We start from the raw sequence: 22,372 nt of genomic DNA on the forward strand, positions 1-22,372 counted from the left end.
TTCCATCTCCTCCCTCTAACAAAGTAAGCCTTTTACTATTCTTTCAGTGGTTCCTTTAGAGATTATAATAGGCACCCTTGATGCATCAAGGTCCAATTAACTGCATTTTACCTGTTCCCAGGCAACACATGGTCAGAATTAACTCCACTAGGGACAGTCCAATGGTTAAGACTCCGAGCTTCCACTGCAGGTGGCACGGGTTTGATCCCTGGTCAGGGGACTAAGATCCTGGCATGCCCCCCAAAAATAATTAACTCCACTCACCTCCACACACACTTATGTGCTGTTGTTATCCTGGATTTTAATTCAGTGTAATGTCTTAAATCCCACAAGACATCATCAGTATTATTTTATCCCACCAGCAGTCACCTAGAGTTACCCACATACTTGCCCTTTCCCTCCTGCATTGGGTGTTTCCACCTGAGAGCATTTTCTTTCTGCCTGAAGAACACCCTTAAGTACGTCCTTTAGTAAAGGGGCTGCGGCTGACAACTTGGTGTTTGTTGGTCTGAAACTGTCTTAATTTCCCCTTTATTCCTGAAGGGTATTTTTACTGGGTTGGAATTCTGGTTGGTAATCATTTTCTGTTTCTAGGGAACTTTGTAAGCTTTTGGTGGGAATGTGAAATGGTACAGTCTCTGTGGAACACAGTGTGGCAGCTCCTAAAAATGAAAAGAGTCACCATATGATTCAGCAATTTCCCTTCTTTGCATATAGCCAAAGGAATTGAAAGCAGGGTCTTAAGAGACGTCTGTACACCCAGGCACTTTGAAATGTCACTCCTCATCATCGACCTCTCCACCTCCCGCAGCTCCTGGGAAGGTGAGGTGGTGCTGGCCCCACCCACCCACCCTGTTGCTGCCCCCCCTGCCACACCCGCCCCAGGCAGGCTCTCCTCCAGGCCCAGCGCCTGAGGCCAGAGTGCCACATCAACCCACACTTGGGATGCACAGCAGACAGACACGCCACAGACCAAAAACAGCAGGCAGCGCAACCCTGACATGGAGGTCGAGCTCGGACCCCGTCCACTGTCCCAGGAGTGGCCTCTAGAGCTATTCCTATGTTCCAAGATGCAGGCCACAGCCACACACTGACTGTCGTGTCTTCAGCCGCCTTCAACCCAGCTCCTAGTCCACCTCCTTCCCGAAGTGACATTCTCAAGAGCCTGGGCCAGTCGTTCCACAGAATGTCTCATGTGAGATCTGCATCTAACATTTCTGGCAGAACGTCACAGAAGTGATATTGTATCACCTCAAGGAAAACCATGGGACTTCCCTGGTGGTGCAGTGGTTAAGAATCTGCCTGCCAATGCAGGGGACACAGGTTTGATTCCTGGTCCAGGAAGATCCCACATGTCGCGGAGCAACTAAGCCCTTGTGCCACAACTACTGAAGACTGTGCGCCTAGAGCTCGTGCTCTGCAACGAGAAGCCACCACAATGAAAAGCCCGCGCACTGCAACAAAGAGTAGCCCCTGCTCGCTGCAACTAGAGAAAGCCCGTACACAGCAATGAAGACCCAACGCAGCTAAAAATAAAAATAAATAAAATAAATTTATCAGAAAAGAAAAACACCATGCCAGTTGGTCCCAATATTGGTGGCAAACCCAGTGCCTGCCAAGTGTTTCCACTCTAAATTTATTACTTTTCCTTTGTAATTAAGAGGTAATTTGTGGCGGAGATACTTTGAGATTATATACAAATCCTGTTCACACCCATCACTTGATCTGTATTTATCAGTTGGCGTCCTATGTACCCGAGCGGATTTTTATTTTATCCAGTGGATTATAATCCATTCCTTCCAGCTCTGCTCTTCCCAGAGCCCAGAGTCTGTCTGAGAACACTCCCCCACTCCCAGCCCCAGCCCTGACAGATTTCCACCAAGGAGGTATCCGTAAACCTCCTTACCTGGATCCCCAAGGCTTCCTCCTCCGCATTTTTTATCACATTGTCTTGTATTCTTGAGTGCCTGATTATTTTTCATTCAGTACCTGGTTATTCTGGATGGAAAGCCAGACACTGTGTGAAAATCTTTCTAAACTGGCCGCCTGGGATGATGCTTTCTTCCCTAGAGCATATGCATTTTACCCTGGCCTGTGACTGGTGCACTAGGAATCCAGCCACCTTAATCCAAAGTCAGGAACTGAGAGAGTCCGGGCTGGGCTGCAGGCTCTCAGAGGGTGGGGCGGGGGGGATCCCGACCCACGTGTGGGGCACCTTCCTCCCACACAGGCCCCAGCCCCCTGGAGCCCAAGGACCAGCCACACTTTCCAGACTGTCTCCCTGGGCTCCCTTCTCCTATGGGTCTGCCATTCCTTCCTGCTTGGTTAGCTCTCCAAAGGCTTCAATATGATTAAAAAGAAAACCAGTTCCCAGCGTTTCTAGCTATTCTCAGCAGTTTGCCCTGAACTGTGTGGTTGTCCAATACTAGAAGTGTGATTCCTCCATTTATGGGAGACCTCCTACCCCCTGGAAATCCTCTGGATGAAAGAGGATTCCTAACTTGCACCACTCCCGGGAAGAATGTCGATTAGACCTCTCTGCTGGTCCCACCACCTGCAGCCCAGCCTGAGTGCTTACACCACACAGCCCCGCAGAGCCCAGAGGGTGAGGCCTCATGGAATCACTTCTTCACCTTGGTCAGCATCCTTCAGCAGAAGTCTTGTGATTTTTTACTCAGAAATTCAGGCACATACTGCATTATGCTTCACGTTATGCTCCTGCTTGTTCTGGCATAAAAGTAATGCCGTAAGTGGCTTACCAAGTCCACTGAGCATTCCAGAAACACACTCAGGTTCCTGTCCTGCAGCAGCTTCACACGCTCAATTTGAGAAGCAAGGCTTCTGGTTGCCACGGCGAGACAGTCCCTGTGCCGCTCGTCTTCACATTGGTCTGGAGGAAACACCGGAGACCAGATACTCCACTCCCTGACTCTTTCCTAAGCAAGGTGGGGAGGTCTCTGAGGGGCCAATAAGGTGCAGTTTGCTTTTCTTAACATTGTAATTTGGCCACATACAAGTGCAGTTGCCTCAAGTACCTCCTAGAATTTTACTTGTGATTCTACTGGCCCCTAAAATCCCAAATCTGCCTGTGGGACACTGGTTCTTGATAGTCACTGGGTCTTGGCCCACACAGAGTTGCTAACTGTGGTGTGTGGTGCCCATCTCTCCTCCGGCAGGTGGCAGCTTCGGAATGGCGCCTGGCACGCGATGCATTCACTTGCCGACGTGGGGACATGGCCCAGCTACAACCTGAGGTTAAGCAGGAAAGGCACTTGTCTCCGTGCCAGGTGCCACTGGGAACACAGCCAACGAAACAGTGTGGGACGGGGCAGGGATGTGAACAATGATTAAGGTCATTTCAGACAAAGAAAATAAACAGAGACCAGAGGAAAGACGGAGCCTACGTGGCTTCCCCGACCGGTCAGACATGAGGCCCACTCAATAGTGGGCCTTAGCACAGCCCTGGGAGCCCTCCTGGCCCCCGTACCCAGCATCCTGCCACCCACTTCCTGACTCTGGATGCTGGAGTCGTTTCCAACCGTGGCAGCCTCATGTCTCAACCCACAATCCTTCTGCTCAGTGCCACACGTGCTGGAACTGGCAGGGCCCAACCCCCAAAAGTCATACCCATCTTCACCCAACACCTACTCCTCACTGAGCTCAAGCCTCACCATGTCCCAGGCCCGCATCTGCGTGCGGGGGGGCTGGCCTGGGCACTGTGGGGGTCCCTGCTCACAAAGAGGTGTTGGGGACGTACCACTGCACACTGTTCACAGAGGCCTGCAGTGGGAGCTGTTGGGTGGGAGGCTTGCCATGTGGCCAGAATCACTACCCCAAAGGGACAGCAAGTCCACTCCTGAGAGCACTTCCTCCATCAAGACCTTTAACTGATTAAAGGTCACACCTTCTGGACGAAATAAACCATCCCAAATGTGACCGGCATACCACCTGCTGAAACAGCATATCTATCTGTGCACTCACTCGTGGTCCTCGGCATTAAGGAAAATGTGCTTTCCTCCTGCCCACGGGGAGGCAGTTGGTGGTGCAGCCACCTGGACTTTAAGGCAAACGTGCGCTGCTTCCTCGGCCCTGCACCCCTCGCCATGCTCACCCCGCTCCATCTCCGCACGTGCAGCCCCGTAGCACTTGGGAGCTCAAAACCCTCCGGGCCATGGAAACCTTCCAGGCCTGGCCACTTCAGGGTCTGAGGCCAGGGGGCCTAGAAGGGCAGAAGTGTGATGGAGGGAGGGGACTGCCACGCTGCCCAGAGTCCCCGCCCTGCCCATGCCACTCTCTTCCCTGAAGAGACCATCCACCGTGCACGCATCGGTTACCACGGGAACCGCAGCACTGGTCCTCAGTGAGCAGAGGCCGAAGCCCATTCGTACCTTGGCCCTTCCTCCCGGGCAGGTCTAAGCCTTCCACCTGCCTCTCCCCAGCCCACAGGCCACAGCTGCCACGTATCTTAATTCCTACACTGCAGTGCCTCCAATAGTGCTACGTAATTCATCCAGACTCTGCAGTTGTTTCCAACTGAAGGGCTGGTCAGAAGACCCTGACTCTGGAAATAGGAATCCCGCCTTCCTCTGTTTAGGGGAGCAGAGGGGGCAGTGTTGCTTCCTTCTCTGGGGTCTCCATCAACTCTTCAAGGTGCAAGAAAATCCAGAAACCTCTTGTCTCAAGGTCTGGCCCACACTCACCCCATCACTCACAGACGTGGTGTGAGGAGAGCTGCGGCTCGGGCTTGGCCCTGGTGAGCTCGCCCCGCCTGCCGGACCCACCTGCCCGTCGTCAGCAGGAACCGGCCCCACTCCACCTTTGGCTGGTTCTGTGACCACGCCTGGCTTCCACACCTGTAAACCGAGGAGAGCAGACCCAGAACGAGCCCCACAGGCCCACGCACATTGCTAAATGGGAGCGGGCGGCCTCGTCCTATGAGCAGGAGGGCAGAGTCCTGCTGCCCTGGAAAAGCATCAGGAGAAGTGGGCTCTGGTTCCTGTTCTCTGTTTTTAAACCCACAGAAAATAGTATAGTTATGGAATTCATGGGCCGGAACCATAACGATGCTGAATGAGTGTAAGAGAACATGGCTGACCTTCCCCACGCTGCTTCTGACAGAGCTTCTCTCTCTCTAAGCAAACGCGAGGATTTAACTTTCAGAATACGTAATTCACTTGTATATTCAAACATAAGAAAGGTTAAAGGTACACCCCGGTGAACAGGGGGGTTTATCATCCCCATTTCAGAGGATGAGGGGAGCTGCCATCTGGTCTGCTCGGCCGGCCTGCAGGAACACGGACGCTGCGTTGCCTGTGCTCCTAAAACCCTGGGTCCCTGAGAGAAGGCAAATGATGTCTTGCACACAATTACAGAGCGCAGTGTGAGGGCTTCTGACACGCGTCCACCCTGTGCGGCCGCCACAGTGACCAAGAGGATGAGTGCGTCCACCGCCCCCAGTTTCCTTGTGCCCCTTCCGATCCCCTGTCCAGCCCCACCCCCACCCATCACTGTGTTCTCTAGAATCTCACACAGGAGCACACGCCCCCTCTCATCTGCTTCTCCTGCTGCCACATGGATCCTGCAGCCCATGCACGTCGGCCCTCTCATGCTGAGTGCTGCCTGAGGACTGGGGTGCTGCAGTGCACCCTCCACCGCCCGGCAACCGCTCTCCTCTGGGGCTACACGGCTCCACGTCGGGCCAAGGCCAGCGCCCACCCTTCACTGCACCAGCTCCAGCGGCAGGGAGTGCGGTCTATAGAATCACGTGGGGGGAGGGCACCCAGACCAGAGCTCTCTCCCCCCCACCCTCTGGGAGCCCAGCACTGAGGGAGGAGCTCCCACCCAGACCCCAACAGGAGCTCCCACCCAGACCCCAACAGACATGCGGGGCTCGCCCCGCGTCCGTCCCCACCCGTCAGAGGGAAGGCAGACAAGGCAGCTCCTGAACAAGGCCACTTGACCCCAAAGCTCATCTTCTCACATTATAGCGCCCTCGAAACCACAGAAAAACGACCAAGACAAAGGCACAGATGGCAAGGACACTTCCTCATTTCACTTGTAAGTCCAACTTCTTTTCCCGCGTCACGTGGCTCACGGGATCTTAGTTCCTGGACCAGGGATTGAACCTGGGCCTTGGCAGTGACAGCCCATGTCTTAACCACTGGACCGCCAGGGCCCAATCTGCCCTCACCACCGCTTACCAGCTACTAACCTTGGGCAGGCTCCTCCCCTGCAAAGTGGACCTACAAGGGTCGCCTCTTTGAAAGGAGTCCAAGCATCCTACAGAACAGCACAAACAAGGCGATGCCGAGGGCCAGACTATGCAGAAGGCCCTCAACTCAGACGGGTCCCCACGCTGTCCTGCACGGTGCCCCACACAAGGAACAGGACAAGGCTGTGTGGTAAAGGCTGCAGGTCACAGTCAAATCCCACAATTCCACCTAACTTCCTGTACGATGCTTAAGAAAGCATATTCAAGGTTCTGAAGTCAGAAGAACATCATACTCAACGGAGGCCAAGCACTCCTGACTTGAAAGATTCACAGAGAAGAAAGCCGGGGCGGGGGGCTCCACCTGTTATTATTTCCTCTTTGCCACAAATCTTTTATGTAGCTATGCTACGCAAACCAGTAACTCTTTATAATAACTGTTGAAAATTCACAATGTGGGTGAGGTGGATTATGGAGCCCATCTTCCCAGGGAAGATTACACATGTGTTGAGAAGACTCCGCAGGGATCCACATAGAACAGTGCTACCTGTGAGCAGTGGGGTATCAGATCATTTTTCACTTATCTGTATTTTTCAATTTTCCTGCACCAAATATATTTCTTATATAACTTTGATAATAACATGTCCCTGGATGTTTATTGCTGCAGAGTTGTTGGTATCTATGGAACAATATATATGAAGACCACTTTGAAAATTATAAAGCGCTATACAGAAGTCATATCTGGAACTTGCCAACAAGAGCTCAAACATGGTGACAACCAAACCAGAAACCCTGTTCCTCTCTGCTTAGTGTAAACAATGAAAATTTAAATCAGCTTTTCTCTGCTCACAACCGGTTTCTCAAATGTCAGCAGAAATCTCTTTAGGACCTGGACTTACACAAATGTTTCATATCAGATTTTTAGGTTACATGGATTTGATGAAGAGGAAGTTTATGTGGTAGTGTTGTTGTTTTTTTTTTTTTTGCAGTACACGGGCCTCTCACTGGCCCAGTCTGGGAAGATCCCACATGCTGCGGAGCGGCTGGGCCTGTGAGCCATGGCCGCTGAGCCTGCGCGTCCGGAGCCTATGCTCTGCAACGGGAGAGGACACAACAGTGAGAGGCCTGCGTACTGCAAAAAAAACAAAAAAGTTTCACAGAATCTGCCACCATGATTTCTAATAAATCATTCTTGTTTCAATGATGGGGGTCAGCCTGCATCTGGCACTACCCTCCCCTGGAGACTTCAGCCCCTCCCTCCAGCTCTGACCACTCAAAAACAAGCTCCAAGGAACTTACCAGTTCCAAAGAAGTGCCAATCACGCTCACAGTCACAATAAACATTTAGAAGTGGCAACTCCCAACAAATCCAGGCAATTCAGAGTAATTTACAGGGGTGCTATCTATGCCTGCCCCCTGAGGTCTTTCAAACTGAGCCAGAGACTCTAGACATGGGTCCTTGCTGATTTCAAAGCAGCAGATCCCATGGCAGACCCATCACCTCTTTAACACAGGTCTGAATCAGTCATCAGTCAATAACCTGAAGCGAGGCGGGAGGCTGAGGGCTGCAACCCCGAGATCCCACAGAACTCTGCTAAGGAGACAAGTTCTTGGGGCTGAAGCTACAAGACCAAATCGGTGACTTTCAAAACATGGCTTATTAAAAATTAAAAAAACATCCACTTATGAATCTAGTAGTCAAAGTCAAAATTCTGTTCATTTAACAGTATGATTTGTTCCCTTGAATTCAGAAATCAGAAACTCCAAGCCTCGGGTCACCCTTTTCACCTTGTAACATCACCGCATAATCCTCAACCCTTCTATCAGCTAACAGGGTACCCGTGTCTGCTTTCCTTGACGCAGCACACAGAAGTCTGTCCAGGAAGTGAAAACCTGAGGGAGAAACACAGATTCTTCAGGTACTTTGCTTTTATCAGAGTTATTTGATTTCTCTGCTTATGAAGCTCTCTTTCACAATGTTTCAAAAGGATTTTCTTTTTAAAGGATGTTCACTGTATCCAAATGAACTTACCCTGACCACCTTATGAGAAAGCCCAACTAGGTAAGATACATCCACTGTTTCCATATGTACACAGAGTGGAAAACAAAAGGCCTGGGCTGCTCTTATTTGCCAGTCTTTGTTCACCATGGAAATGTTTATCTTTATATTATCTCCAGCACAACTGCAGGTGGCACCACAAAACTTTACATTCCAAAGCGAACCGAATTTCAAAGAACCAAGGGGCAAGTCTCACATTCCTTCAATGCTACGATGTCCAAAAGCATTCTCTGTCACTGGCCTAACCCGGGCTCAGGCTGCCACCTCAGGGCACAGTGCCAGGCCTCATCAGGCCCCTTCAACACTACAGTTTCCACGCCTGTGGCCCTCGGAGGCTGCCTTGAGGGTGGAGCACAGCCACATGGCTGGGAACCCAAGACCAGCAGAGGACGGGAACCCCCAGTGGGGGCAGGAGGGCTCCAGCACAGGTACACCTGCGGGCCTGCTTTCCACCCCCAGCAACAGTGCTGGCGACGTGGGCTCAAACGTGGGCCTGCTGCAGAGCGATTGCTGAGCACAGTACCTCATGCTATGGCAGGTGCACGTGTCCTGTGCACACACGGCATGCGGGGCTGAACTCGTCTGGCGTTTGTGCTGGGTAACACTCTATCCACCAGAGCCCCGAGTCTGTTTCTCACTCAGGCCAGTTCGTTACGTTCACACTCTTCCCCAACAGTGAACTTGGCCACTAATCCACCCAGCCACCTTTGTCACATGGGGAACAGGGCAACAACACTCAGATGGATAAAAGCAATAAAAATCCAAACGGAAGAAAACTCTATATTTGTTTACAGTGATTAGTAAATTCATTTTACACCTGAAAACCGAATACATATGCAATAGGTCTAGAGTTTATACTCAATGCATACCACATTCTGTGTGATGGACCTAATTTTTTAGGTCACATCCATTTCTCAAAAGAAAATTCCTACTTTAAAATGTATTAAGCATTTAAAATTTAAGAATATGTTCATATTAATTTCTATATGTTTATAAAGGCGCTTTGGAAGGACACACAATTATTCAGATTATTTACCTTTAGACAGTATTGAGAGGGTGAATGGGGTGGGTGTCTGGATCTTGAAGAACGTTTGAGTTGTATAACCCATGGAGCATTTACTCTGATTTTCACTGATTTTCGCAAGGCAGGACAGCGTCTCTGCCAGAGGCAGCTTAAGGCAGGTCCAGAGAAACAGGGATGCCTATCAGGACTCGTCTCTTCACAGATTTTTCTGACTTTTAAAGCCACACAACAGAACTACCTAATATAAGCATTCATCTAAATCAAGCTCTAAGTAAACAGCTGATATATAAAATAAAGTGAGCCTTGGATTTTGGTGTGCAAGGTGGACTTGCTTGCTGCACACCTCACCACCTGCAAGGACAATTAGAAAAACAGAGAGTTGGGAGTGGGGGTCCGAGCCCACCGTCCCGGGCGCGATGTAGGGGAGGCTGGTGGCAGCCACTGCCGCGGTTTTGCCCCCATGCCCAGCGGAGGCGGCCACCGCACCAACGGCCCAAGTATATAGAATTTAAGCATTCTCTCAGAAGTGTATGGTAGAGCTAAAGAAGACAACTAACCAAGGGTCATCTGAAATTGTGATTGGCTAATAATCCCAGGACAAAATTAGAGATCACTACTCAAGCATAAGGCCTCTACAAAGATGTTTGATATAAAGGCTTGGGGCTGAGTATGTTGTGGAATGGGGCTGCAAAGGACCCATATGGCTTCCTTACAACAGTTATTTTGGTCCTAGCTCCATTGTTTCTAGCAAGTGCTGTACTGTCTTAGAAATGGGCCAAGATGATTGAGGCCAGGGAAAAGGAGCAAAAGAAGAAAAAACGTCAAGAAAATACTGCAAAAGCTAAAGGACTAAAAGAGGATTGAAAGAATGCACAGGCTCTGCAACCAGAGGAAAATTGTCTGGAAAATTATGCAGCTTTGGAAGGACCCATTAACGTTTCTTTTCAGATCTATGACAGTATTATTTAGTAAACTAAATCTGAGCATATGGAAGAATCATGTTAGTTCTCACCTGTACTGCAGCAACTTTCAGGGTTCGGTGTAGAAGTCTGTTGACAGTTACTGTAAATTGGCATTTATTATGCTACAAATTCTTTATAACTGACTTAGTCATTTGCCTTTTTGCAGCATATGTACTAAAACGAAAACATCCTGTGGAGAAAAATGGCTTTAGATTATGGACTCTATTCAAATAATGGCTTAAAATGGGGTCCTGTTCTGGACAAAGGAGATTAAGAATATAAAAATCAGAATTGTCCTGAGGTGAAAAGTGTGCTTTGGCTTAAAAGAGATACCGTGTATTAATCACATCTTTTATCATTACTACTTATTTCTTGGAATAGAATCATTTCTGGCTTCCTCAAAGCAAAATAATGTTATTCAACGAGTACTTCTATTTTCTGTATTTTTCTCATTTTAGCTTTTGAGATACTGGTAATTACCAGACATTCTGCATTTTTTAAAATCTAATTTTATAAAGAATTCTCTTAGTATCTTGACTATGTAGAATACCACTTACTAGATATAACAATTTTTGTACTTATGAACACTGCCATTTTCTTAGTGATGACTTGAGTAACACTATGATTTAAAGCTTGGAGTAAAACTGCCAAGCCTGTAGTACCGTGGAACCAGTTAATTCTCACTTGTGCTAAGTAGAAATGTGAAGTACTTAAAATGTCTTATCAAATAATTTGCTGATTATATAATAACACTTTTGTTTTCTATTCCATTCTTTTAATTCATGTGGTAGTGATGTCCTTTACTTTTTTTTTTGCTGTACGTGGGCCTCTCACTGTTGTGGCCTCTCCCGTTGTGGAGCACAGGCTCCGGACGCGCAGGCTCAGTGGGCATGGCTCACGGGCCCAGCTGCTCCACGGCATGTGGGATCTTCCCAGACAGGGGCACGAACCCACGTCGCCTGCATCGGCAGGCGGACTCTCAACCACTGCGCCACCAGGGAAGCCCTGTCCTTTACTTTTTATAAATGTATTTTTTTTTTTTTTTTTTTTTAATTTTATTTATTTATGGCTGTGTTGGGTCCTCGTTTCTGTGCGAGGGCTTTCTCTAGTTGCGGCAAGTGCGGGCCACTCCTCATCACGGTGCACGGGCCTCTCACTATCACGGCCTCTCCTGTTGCGGAGCACAGGCTCCAGATGTGCAGGCTCAGTAATTGTGGCTCACGGGCCTAGTCGCTCCGCGGCATGTGGGATCCTCCCAGACCAGGGCTCGAACCCGTGTCCCCTGCACTGGCAGGCAGACTCTCAACCACTGCGCCACCAGGGAAGCCCTGTCCTTTACTTTTTTGATCAAACAGATTCATGGTGAAAATTAAAATTCCAAATTTCTTTTAAGGAACTTTTAAAGAGTAACAGTTAAGTAAAGAAAGGCTTAACAGTTGGAAAAATTTTGTTTAGCATAGTATTAATTGGGTGAAAAAGGTGTAAACTATGTCAAAATGAGAACGTGTTATAATTAGAAATAAAGGGCTGAAGGATATTTCCTTCAGTTAAGTAGTGTAACTGGAACTTTTTACTCTTTAACATGTCTTTTATAAATGCATGGTTAATAATTTTATTTGTTGTCAGTAATTAATAGCTTATTAACATTTTCCTCACCTCCGATAATGAATTTTAAATTACAAAAAAAATTGTCTAAAAGTTTTAACTTAAAAATGAAACTAGATAGTGAAATAAATTTGATACTTTTTTATAAAAAAAAAACAAACAAATGTTTTCATCTGTTTTAAGGCACAAGATAGCTACCAAGGAAATGAGATCTCTTAAGGGGCCAAAGTATGAGAAAAAAAAGGAAAACAGACAGGCAAGTCAAACATACGGTCCCACTTTTCTCCTTGAGGTTCTCAAGCAATGACTTCCAAGCTGAGAATGTGAAAACTTCCAGAATTCTTAAGTGGGTGTTCCAAGTGCACCAAAGATGTGGGACCTGGTGAAGACCTCAGGCCTTCAGTCGGCACCCCAATGGGCTGTATGCTAGGAGAAGGGATGAACCTGAAATAGACCAGCCTGCCCAAAGACTGAAGTCCTGTGTTCAAATCAGATTGGTTCCTGGCTGGAGTAAAGTGACAGGTCCCCACACTAAAGGCCAGTCAGGAGCAAAAGTAAGCCCTAACTGGAGAAAATTACGATCAGGAACTTCAAACGATCTCTGAATTTTTCATATACAATGTCTGGTGTTCAATAAAAACTGCCCAGCATACTAGGAGACGGGACCAACTGACTCAAGAACAAGAGAAAAACAGACAACAGAAACAGAACCACAAAACACCCCAATTTTAAAATTATAGGACATTAAAATATATGTGATTAATGTGTTCAGTAAGTTAAAAGACAAGCTGGAGAGTTTGAGCAGGGGACTGAATATTTAAAAAAAAAGAATCAAATGAACACTAAAACTGAAAAATATAACAAATGAAGTTAAGAACTCCACAGACAGATGTAACAGTAGACTACACACAACTGAAGAGAAATTAGTGAATGGTACATAGGTCTGGAAAATATGCATACTGAAGCATGATAAGGACAGAAACTACTGAAAAGACTTAAAAAGAAGAAAGGTCTGACACATGAGTAACTGGAATCCCAGAAGGAGAGGAGAAAGAGAGAATACAGCAGAAGCAATATTTGAAGAGCTAATAACTGAGAACTTCCCAAAATTCACGAAAATCATCAAGCCAGAGATTCAAAAAGTACTTCAAACCCCAAGCCAGATAAACAGACATGATAGTAAAACTTCAGTAGTTTTACCAAAGACACAGAAGAAAATCTTTAACGGTGGCACCAAAAAACGACAAATTATCTTGGACGATGCAGCTGTTAAGACTAAGAACCTACATGCCGTGGGCAACTAAGCCCGCACCACAACTACTGAGCCCGCACGCCGCAATGAAAGATCCTGCACACCTCAACAAAGATCCCGCATGCTGCAACCAAGACCTGACGCAGCCAAATAAATAGATACATACATACATACACACACATACAAAAAGAATAAACAACAACTGCATAAAAAGCAATGGGAGAGTACATAACTTGTTTTAGTTTAACCTTTAGTCTTTACATTTTCCGGTAAGTGACAAAAGAACCAACTTAACACTCAAATAGGTCAGGGATGCATGCTGTAATCTCTAGAGGGACCACTTAAAAAGTAGTAGTACAGGGCTTCCCTGGTGGCACTGTGGTTAAGAATCCGCCTGCCAATGCAGGGGACACGGGTTGGAGCCCTGGTCTGGAAAGATACCACATGCCGCAGAGTAACTAAGCCTGTACACCACAACTACTGAGCCTGCGCTCTAGAGCCCGCAAGCCACAACTACTGAGCCCGCGAGCCACAACTACTGAAGCCTGCGCACCTAGAGCCGTGCCCTGCAACAAGTGAAGGTACCGCAACGAGAAGCCCACGCACCGCAATGAAGAGTAGCCTCTGCTTGCCGCAACCAGAGAAAGCCCACGCACAGCAAGGAAGACCCAACGCACCCAAAAATAAAAATAAATTAAAAATTTAAAAAAATAGTAGTACATAAATGTAGAACAAGCTAACAGAGGGGGGCATATGAATAACAAAAAAATATTTAATTAATCCAAAAGAAAGGAGAATGAGGGGGAACAAATAAAACATAAATACTTAAAGATAGCTTTAAGTCCAAATATATTGGTAATTATTATATATTAAATATAAATCAACTAAATATGCCAATTAAGAGTAGATCATCTGGGGACTTCCCTGGTGGCACAGTGGTTAAGAATCCGCCTGCCAACGCAGGGGACACGGGTTCGATCCCTGGTCCAGGAAGATCCCACATGCCGCGGAGCAACTAATCCCGTGCGCCACAAATACTGAGCCTGCACTCTAGAGCTCATGAGCCACAACTACTGAAGCCCGCGTGCCTAGAGCCCATGTTCCGCAACAAGAGAAGCCACAGCAGTAAGAAGCCCACGCACTGCAACGAAATGTAGCCCCCACTCGCCACAACTAGAGAAAGCCCACGCACAGCAACAGAGACCCAACGCAGCCAAAAATCAATCAATAATTTTTTTAAAAAAGTAGATCATCTGGATTTTAAAAAAACTATCCATATCCACCTTATAAGAGAAATAACTTAAATATAAGAATATAGAAAATTGGGACTTCCCTGGCGGTCCAGTGGTTGGGACTTCACCTTCCAATGCAGGGGGTGCGGGTTCAATCCCTGGTCGGGGGGCTGGAATCCCACATGCTTCACGGCCAAAAAACCAAAAAACATAAAACAGAAGCAATATTGTAACAAATTCAATAGAGACTTTAAAAATGGTCCACATAAAAAAAAATCAAGAAAAAAAAAGAATATAGAAAATTTCAGAATTCCGTGGCAGTCCAGTGGTTAGGGACCTGCACTCTCACTGCCGAGGGCCTGAGTTCAATCCCTGGTCGGGGAACTAAAATCCCACAAGCCACACACTGCGGCCAAAAAAAAGAATATAGAATATTGAAAATAAAAGACTGAAATCTCTTCACAAGAAAAAAAATTTTTTTGTAACTACATATGGTGACAGATGTTAACTAGACTTACTGTGGTGACCATTTCACACTATATAAAAATATCGAATGGTTATGGTGTACCCCTGAAACTAAGAGAATGTATGCCAATTATATCTCAATAAATAAATAAAAGATTAGAAAACACATAAATCATGCAAATACTTTTAAAAGAAAGTTGGGGTAGCTATACCAATATCAGACAAAGTAGATTTTTAAGCAAAAAGCAATATTAGATATAAAGACATGTTATAATAATAAAATGGTCAATCCACAGAAACAAGTAATAACTCAATGTGTATGCATGTAAACTATGGACTCAAAACACATAGAGCAAAACTGGACAGAAAAAAACAACAGACAAATCCACATTCATAGTGGGAGACTTCAACCAATAAATTCAGACTCGACATTCAACACTAGTGGCATATTGAAACACATAAGCCATATCTTGTTTCTGAATCCTTAATAAAAGGAATCAGATAGAATTTCTTACTTGATCTGATTTTTTTTTAAACTAGATTTCTTTATCAAAGGTGGGAGGCCAAAAAGGGTAAAACCAATGCAGAGGTAGCTCCTGGCTGTGACATGAACCACAAGGGAAGCAGTGGCTTCCTTGATAAAGGTCAGGGGTCTCAGGACGGGGATGTGAACGCTGTACTCAAGGGCACAGGCGGGCGGGCGGATTCCGCACATCTTGCAGGTGTTTTCTAAGAACTCGAGTCATTTCTTTCAGTACATATTTATCAAGAGCAGACCTGCAAGACAGTGTCTTAAGCCAAGGACAAATAAGACTAAGACACAGTCCTTCTCAAAGGGCTCTGAGCCGTTTAAAGCTCAATCTGAAAGCCACATTTCAATGTGCTTTTTACCATCTCCCACCAGCACAACTCAGGGTCCCCAACAATCTCCAGGTTGCTAGACATAAGGACACCAGCCCCCATCTCACATCACCTAACAGCAGTGCCGACGGCTACTCAACCCATCTTTCTTGGTGCACTTTCTTCATTTGGTCTCCAAGACCCCATACTCCGCTGGTTTCCTCCAACCTCACTGCCAGATCTCTGCAACCCTCGGCAGTGGAAAGCCGCCAGAGGCCTTCCTGTCTCTATCTACATTCGCTCACTGGGGGGTCACAACAAGGCTCACGGCTTCAAATACCATCAATACACTGACAATTTGAGAGACACCAAAGCAGAAGCCGCAGTCTCAGAAATGCCAAGTCACCTCTCTGCGCTCTCCTCCCACCCCTCGCCCCTCGGCCACTCTGCCCCAGCTAGGCTGCCTTTCCTACTTGCTCTTCCCTCGTCCTCCTCCAGGTACACGGTCTGTGCTCTCACCTTCTTCAGGCTTTGCTCAAAAGTCACCCTCCAGAATGAGACCCTCTCTGGCCACTCCTGTGAAAATGGCTCCCTCTGCCCCAACTTAAACTGCACCATCTGAAATGCTCAGTATTTCACTTGCGTTCTCATCTTGTATCTCTCCCTGTTAAAAGTGTAAGCTCCACAATTGGAGGGATTTTTGTCTGCTTTGTTCACTAGTGAATCTCCAGCTTCTAGAAGAGTATATGGCACATGGAGGACACTCAATGAACGAATGAATCTGTACTTCTGTCAATTCTTCTTTTAAAGGGGCAGCTGTATTGGGGCCACACAGAGTCATCTTTCCCTGTCTGCTCAGACACAGCTTTTCTTGGTCATATGTGGACCGCTGTCCTTGAGCCCCCCTTTTGTTCTCCAAAACTCCAAAACACCGATCATAATAGTCTGCTGAGAACATCCAGTTATTTTACCAGCAAAACGAGTTTATTCAGGAATAGCAGAGAATTGCAATTCAGGACGACAATGCTATAGCAAAAACTACAGGCAAGTCCAGCAAACAAAAGAGAGGAGTGTTACTTTATAGAGAAAAGGAGGAAGCTGAGAGGGGTGCTTTGAACCAAAGTCCCTTGGAGGAAAGCAAGAGTTCAGGGTGGTGATGGATTCCTATTGGCTGAGCTGCAAGGGTTCCAACAGGCTGGGCTTGGCGCTGGGCAAGAACTCTTCCTTCCTCCTGCAGGGGCAGTAAAGTAGATACCTCCCTGCTGGGAATGCAAGGTACCTCTCTTCCTGCGCGGTCTCTAACTGAGGTGGAGTGTAGGGCATCAGAGCTCCCCTTCTGGACTCCAGACTTTAAATGAGGTTTCCTTTATTCAGTTTCACAAGTCCATTGCCAGCATAGGGATCAACTGTCCTCAGATGAACAAACAGTCCTCAAGAAGATTCAGTAAGAAATCCAAGAATTACACAAGAATGAGATACAGCATCCACATCTTCCCCAAGACGCCAACCCTTCAGCCATGCCTAATTCAGGCAAGCTTAACACACAGAACAAATGTGCTCCTGACAAGTTATATGTATGCATATAATTTTTATCCACTGAATAATCTCAAGGGTACTAAAGGCATCCCAAAGAGAATTCTCATTAAAAAAGAAAGAATCGGACTTCCCTGGTGGCACAGTGGTTAAGAATCCGCCCGCCAATGCAGGGGACACGGGTTCGAGCCCTGGTCCAGGAAGATCCCACATGCCGCGGGGCAACTAAGCCTGTGGGCCACAACTACTGAGCCTGCACTCTAGAGCCCGCAAGCCACAACTACTGAAGCCCGTGTGCCTAGAGCCCGTGCTCCACAACAAGAGAAGCCACTGCAATGAGAAGCCCACACAGCGCAACAAAGAGTAGCCCCCGCTCGCAGGAACTAGAGAAAGCCCACATGCAGCAACGAAGACCCAACTCAGCCAAAAATAAATAAATTAAATATAAATAAATTAAAAATAAATAAATAAACTCTTCCCAAACTGACATGAGTTTAAAAAAAAAAAAAGAATCCTTCCACAATGTTACCACCTACAAATTACATATTTTACAGTCATCACATTAGATCATCACTAAACAGCAGTGCTCCACATCTCCTTTTCCTTCACTGACTTCTTCCCAAAGAATTCTCATTTGTATTTAAAATAAGTTTTGCAAACTAGGCCCAGCTCTATAACCATAGGAAAAAGGAGCAGTGTTTCTCCCACATATGCAGGACTTCTTGACACAACCCACCATGTCTCCCTACTGAGGGGTGGGTAGGGCCATGATGTTAATGTGAAAGTTAATACACAGAACCCTCACTTAAAATGGAGATGGGGGAATTCCCTGGCAGTTCAGTGGTTAGGACTCCGTGCTCTCACTGCCAAGCACCCAGGTGCAATCCCTGGTCGGAGAACTAAGATCCCACAGGCTGGACAGCGTGGCCAAAAAATAAATAAATAAAAATAATAAAATGGAGTTGGGAGGCCAGGAAAGGGAGCCCTCACACCCTACCATCATCAATTGCAGACCCAACAGGAAGAGACATACCTTTGCATCTCCAACATGAAGAAGGACCACCCAGCAGGACGGAGAGAGAATTTCTCTTTGCCTGGCAACAGCTCAGCCAATGAAAAGCCACTGTACTCTGAACTCCCAGTTTCCTCCAATGGACTCTTTGTTTATAGCAGCCCCTCCTAACTCCTCCTTCTCCTGTATAAAAGAAGTTCCTCTCCTTTGTTCTCTGGACTTGCCTGTGGCTCGCTATAGACTGCATGTCCCAAATTGCAATTCTTTGCAATAAACCCATTTTCTGGTAAAATAACTGGCTGTTATATTGTTTTAGGTCAACACCAGAAAGATTTTTAAATGCTGATCCATGAACAATTAAAAAAAAAAAAGGATGATTTCGTCTTTTTAGAGTATATATTCAGAAAACAAGAGCAAGAGAAATTTAGTAGAAAGAGCTGAAAACACAACAAAAGAAAACAAACAGAAAATAGGAGAAAAAGAAACAAAATTTAAAGGATCATTCCAAATGGTCCAACATCTAAATAACACAGGCTCCAAAATGAGAAAAGTAATGAAAAGTATTTTGACAGGGACTTTTTAAGCCAATGCAACATAAGGGAAGATTTATGTCAGAAAATCAAATGAAAAAATTCAACAACCATAACTTTAAAACACACACACACAAAAATGGCACAAGAAAGAAAATGCTTGGTCCAACTTGGCTCAGCAATGAAAACACCAAATATGGATGTAAACCAAACCCAGAATGTGTTAATAATCAGGCCAGGTGGTGGGGAAAGGAGAGCATCCACAGAGACTGGCTCAGGGCAGATGCCCCAAGGACAGCAGTATGAGCACATCACTCAGAAAGGGGGGTGTGATGGACTGAGAGTCTACATCCCCCAGATTCTGATGTGGAGGCCCTTAAGCCCCCCCCATGTGGCTGTATTTGGAGATGGGGCCTCTAAGGAAGTCACATGGTTAAATGAAGTCATGAAAGTGGGGCCCTAATCTGACAGGATCATTACCCTTAACCAGAAGAGATGCTGGAGAGCTGTTTCTCTCTCCACACAGACACACTGAGAAAAGGCCATGTGAGCAAACCATGAGAAGAATGGAATGAAACCTACCTTGCCAGCACTTTGGTCTGGGACCTCCAGCCTCCAGAACCGTGAGAAATAAATGTCTGTTGTTTAACCCCCAAGTCTATGATATTTTGTCCTGGCAGCCTGAGCTAATACACTAGGGTAAGACACAGTTGGAAGCAGCCATCCTGTAAAGGCCAGAGGGTCATGAGACTGCTAAATTTAGTTATCAGCCTTTTAGCATTATTTGAATTTTTCCTTCTCTCCATTGTTTTAATAAAAATTAAAATTAATTAAAATACTGGTATAGGGACTTCCCTGGTGGTCCAGTGGTTAAGACTCTGTGCTTCCAATGCAGGGGGTGCGGGTTTGATCCCTGGTCAGGGAACTAAGATCCAGCATGCCACGCTCAATGTGGCCAAAAAAACACAAAACAAAACAAAACTGGTATAGCAGTGCAAACATTAAGAAGACCGAAGATCATACTAAAAGGAAACATTTATATGCATCCTTTTAAAAGAAAAAATATGCTGTTGAAAAACTGCACATAATTCACACCCTCTTGTGATATATCTTTGCATATATTTTAATAACATACTTTCGAATTACAAAGGTTTATGTTTTATAGGAATTTGGAAAATGTCGACAAACAAAAAGAAGAAAATAGAAAGCCTATGTTCTCCAACCATGCAGAAAAAAAAATCCCTGTGCAATCAATCCTGCTATTAGACATTCAAGTTACTCTAACTGCTGGCTATTACACGCAACATTCTTTATGATTTTTTTTTTTTTTTGTGGTACGTGGCCTCTCCCATTGCAGAGCACAGGCTCAGCAGCCATGGCTCACGGGCCTAGCCGCTCCGCAGCACGTGGGATCTTCACGGACCGGGGCACGAACCCATGTCCCCTGCATCGGCAGGCAGACTCTCACCCACTGCACCACCAAGGAAACCCTATGATTATTTTAAAATATTTGTTCAAGAGAAGACACTGGCCCTACAGACTAAAAATGAGCCGGTGATCCAGAGAGGGTCAACAGCAGATAAAAGCACGTTAAAGATTCTAAGGGCACAAGGCTGGATGAGCAGAGGGCCAGGGAATGGGAGCCTCCTGCTGCTGGGGGCTGAGAAGGGTGCCCACCCAGCCACACAACGCAGGGCTCACCTCTATCCATCATCAAAACTGGAGGAGTTTGGTCCAAACTAAAGAGCTGAGTCCAGTTGCTACAAAGAGTTTCACCAGTTCCGAGAAGGCTTGTGGGCTGAGGCTGTAATCCACCCAGGGGAGGGGTGAGGAGGGGTGAGCCTGAAGCCCTTCACATGCACGCACAAGGTCCTGTGAACGGCCTCTTTGAAGACTGCGTTTATTTTCACAAAATCAGACAGCCAGCCTGAGTTCCAGGAAGGGACTGAAGAGATTTACTGAGTTGTTTCCTCAGAGCAAACACTTTTTGGAATTAATGAGCTCTGAGAGGACACTGAGTGGCTCACAAAAACGTGCATTTGTACTGATGTGACATGGGGGAAAAATAAAGCAACGATTTTCTTACACACACACACACGTACTCGGCCTCAAGCTGGACTGAAGAAAGAATTATTAGACTGCCTTCCTTTCCTAAATGAACAACCACTACTTGGCCAAATTCCATTATTTCTAATGACTGCTGGGTAAACTGGTGTAAATGAAGTCAGGGTTCTAGAAGAGAATAACAGAGCCAGTGAGTATGAATCAAATTCCAGCCTCTGTGACGCTAACTGGTGCACAAACCTGCGAACTGGCTGATCCCCCGGCAGCTGATGCACAGAAGACACACGCGACCAGCCGCCAGCCCAGCCTCCCCAACCCAGCGGCCAGCCGGCAGAACCACAGGCAGTGTGGGCCTCACAGACCGCAGTCTCTGTAGGCACTTCCCTTTCATAAACCCACCAACGTGGAGCCCCACACAAAGGGGCCTCTCTATTCCAAAATTCTTCAGGCTGACAGCTAACTGCACTTCCCGGACTTTGCCGAAACCTGTCATCAAAGACTACAGAGTTTTGGGGCTTCCCTGGTTGTCCAGTGGTTAAGAATCCGCCTTCCAATACAGGGGACGTGGGTTCAATCCCTGGTCGGGGAACTAAGATCCCACATACCGTGGGGCAACTAAGCCCATGTGCTGCAACTAATGAGCCCATGCGCCAGAACTAGAGAGAGGCCCGCGTGCCCCCAGCGCGGCAACGAAAGATCCCACGTGCCGCAACTAAGACCTGATGCAGCCAAAAATAAATAAATAAATGAATAAATAAACAAACAAATATTAAAAGAAAAAGGCTGGGCTTCCCTGGTGGCGCAGTGGTTGAGAATCTGCCTGCTAATGCAGGGGACACAGGTTCGAGCCCTGGTCTGGGAAGATCCCACATGCCGTGGAGCAACTAAGCCCGTGAGCCACAACTACTGAGCCTGCGCGTCTGGAGCCTGTGCTCCACAACGAGAGGCCGCGATAGTGAGAGGCCCGTGCACCACGATGAAGAGTGGCCCCCGCTTGCCACAACTAGAGAAAGCCCTCGCACAGAAACGAAGACCCTACACAGCCAAATAAATAAATAAATAAAAAGGAAAAAAAAGAAAAAGGCTACAGAGTTTTATATGACTAAAACAGAGAAAAAATATTTTTTGACTCTCCTGTAACTAGTTTAAAAACTTTTATTAGCCAGCCTCCCCCCCACTGATAGGCATGTAAAATGCTCACAGTGTGCTGGTACCACGACAGGGTCTCCCGTGGACACGCTGTGTCACAGGAGCCTGGGGTGCAGTCCAGGAGCAGTGGGAAGTCCCCGCGTCGTGGAAGAAGGAAGAGCGTAGTCAGACCTGCATCTAGAAAGGTCCCTTTGGGCACTGTGGGGAGAAAAGACTGAGGCAGGGGCTCACCCAGAAGGCTCTGCGGGTCCAGGAGGAGGGTGGGGGGGCCGGAGTGCAGACAGCGAGAAGCAGAGGGTTCAGCCTACATTCGGATGGGGAATCAGGTGGGCCACGTTGACCTGGTAGATGGTGGTGCCACTTCTGGAGGTAAAGATGGCCACGAGAGGAGCAGGTTTGGGGTGGGGAATTAACATGCCTCACTCTCAGGAAATATG

At 46.8% G+C, this 22,372-nt stretch overlaps 1 protein-coding gene and 1 pseudogene across 3 annotated transcripts in view; one reads left to right on the plus strand and one right to left on the minus strand.

The window, feature by feature from the left end:
- AXIN1 (axin 1) overlaps nucleotides 1-22,372 on the minus strand; it is a 57,557-nt gene that overhangs the window by 23,900 nt on the left and 11,285 nt on the right. The gene's annotated exons all lie outside the window — the stretch shown is intronic.
- LOC116739933 lies at nucleotides 9,932-11,127 on the plus strand (annotated as a pseudogene).

Source organism: Phocoena sinus, chromosome 15 (genome assembly GCF_008692025.1).
Source record: "Phocoena sinus isolate mPhoSin1 chromosome 15, mPhoSin1.pri, whole genome shotgun sequence".
Lineage (NCBI taxonomy): Eukaryota > Metazoa > Chordata > Mammalia > Artiodactyla > Phocoenidae > Phocoena > Phocoena sinus.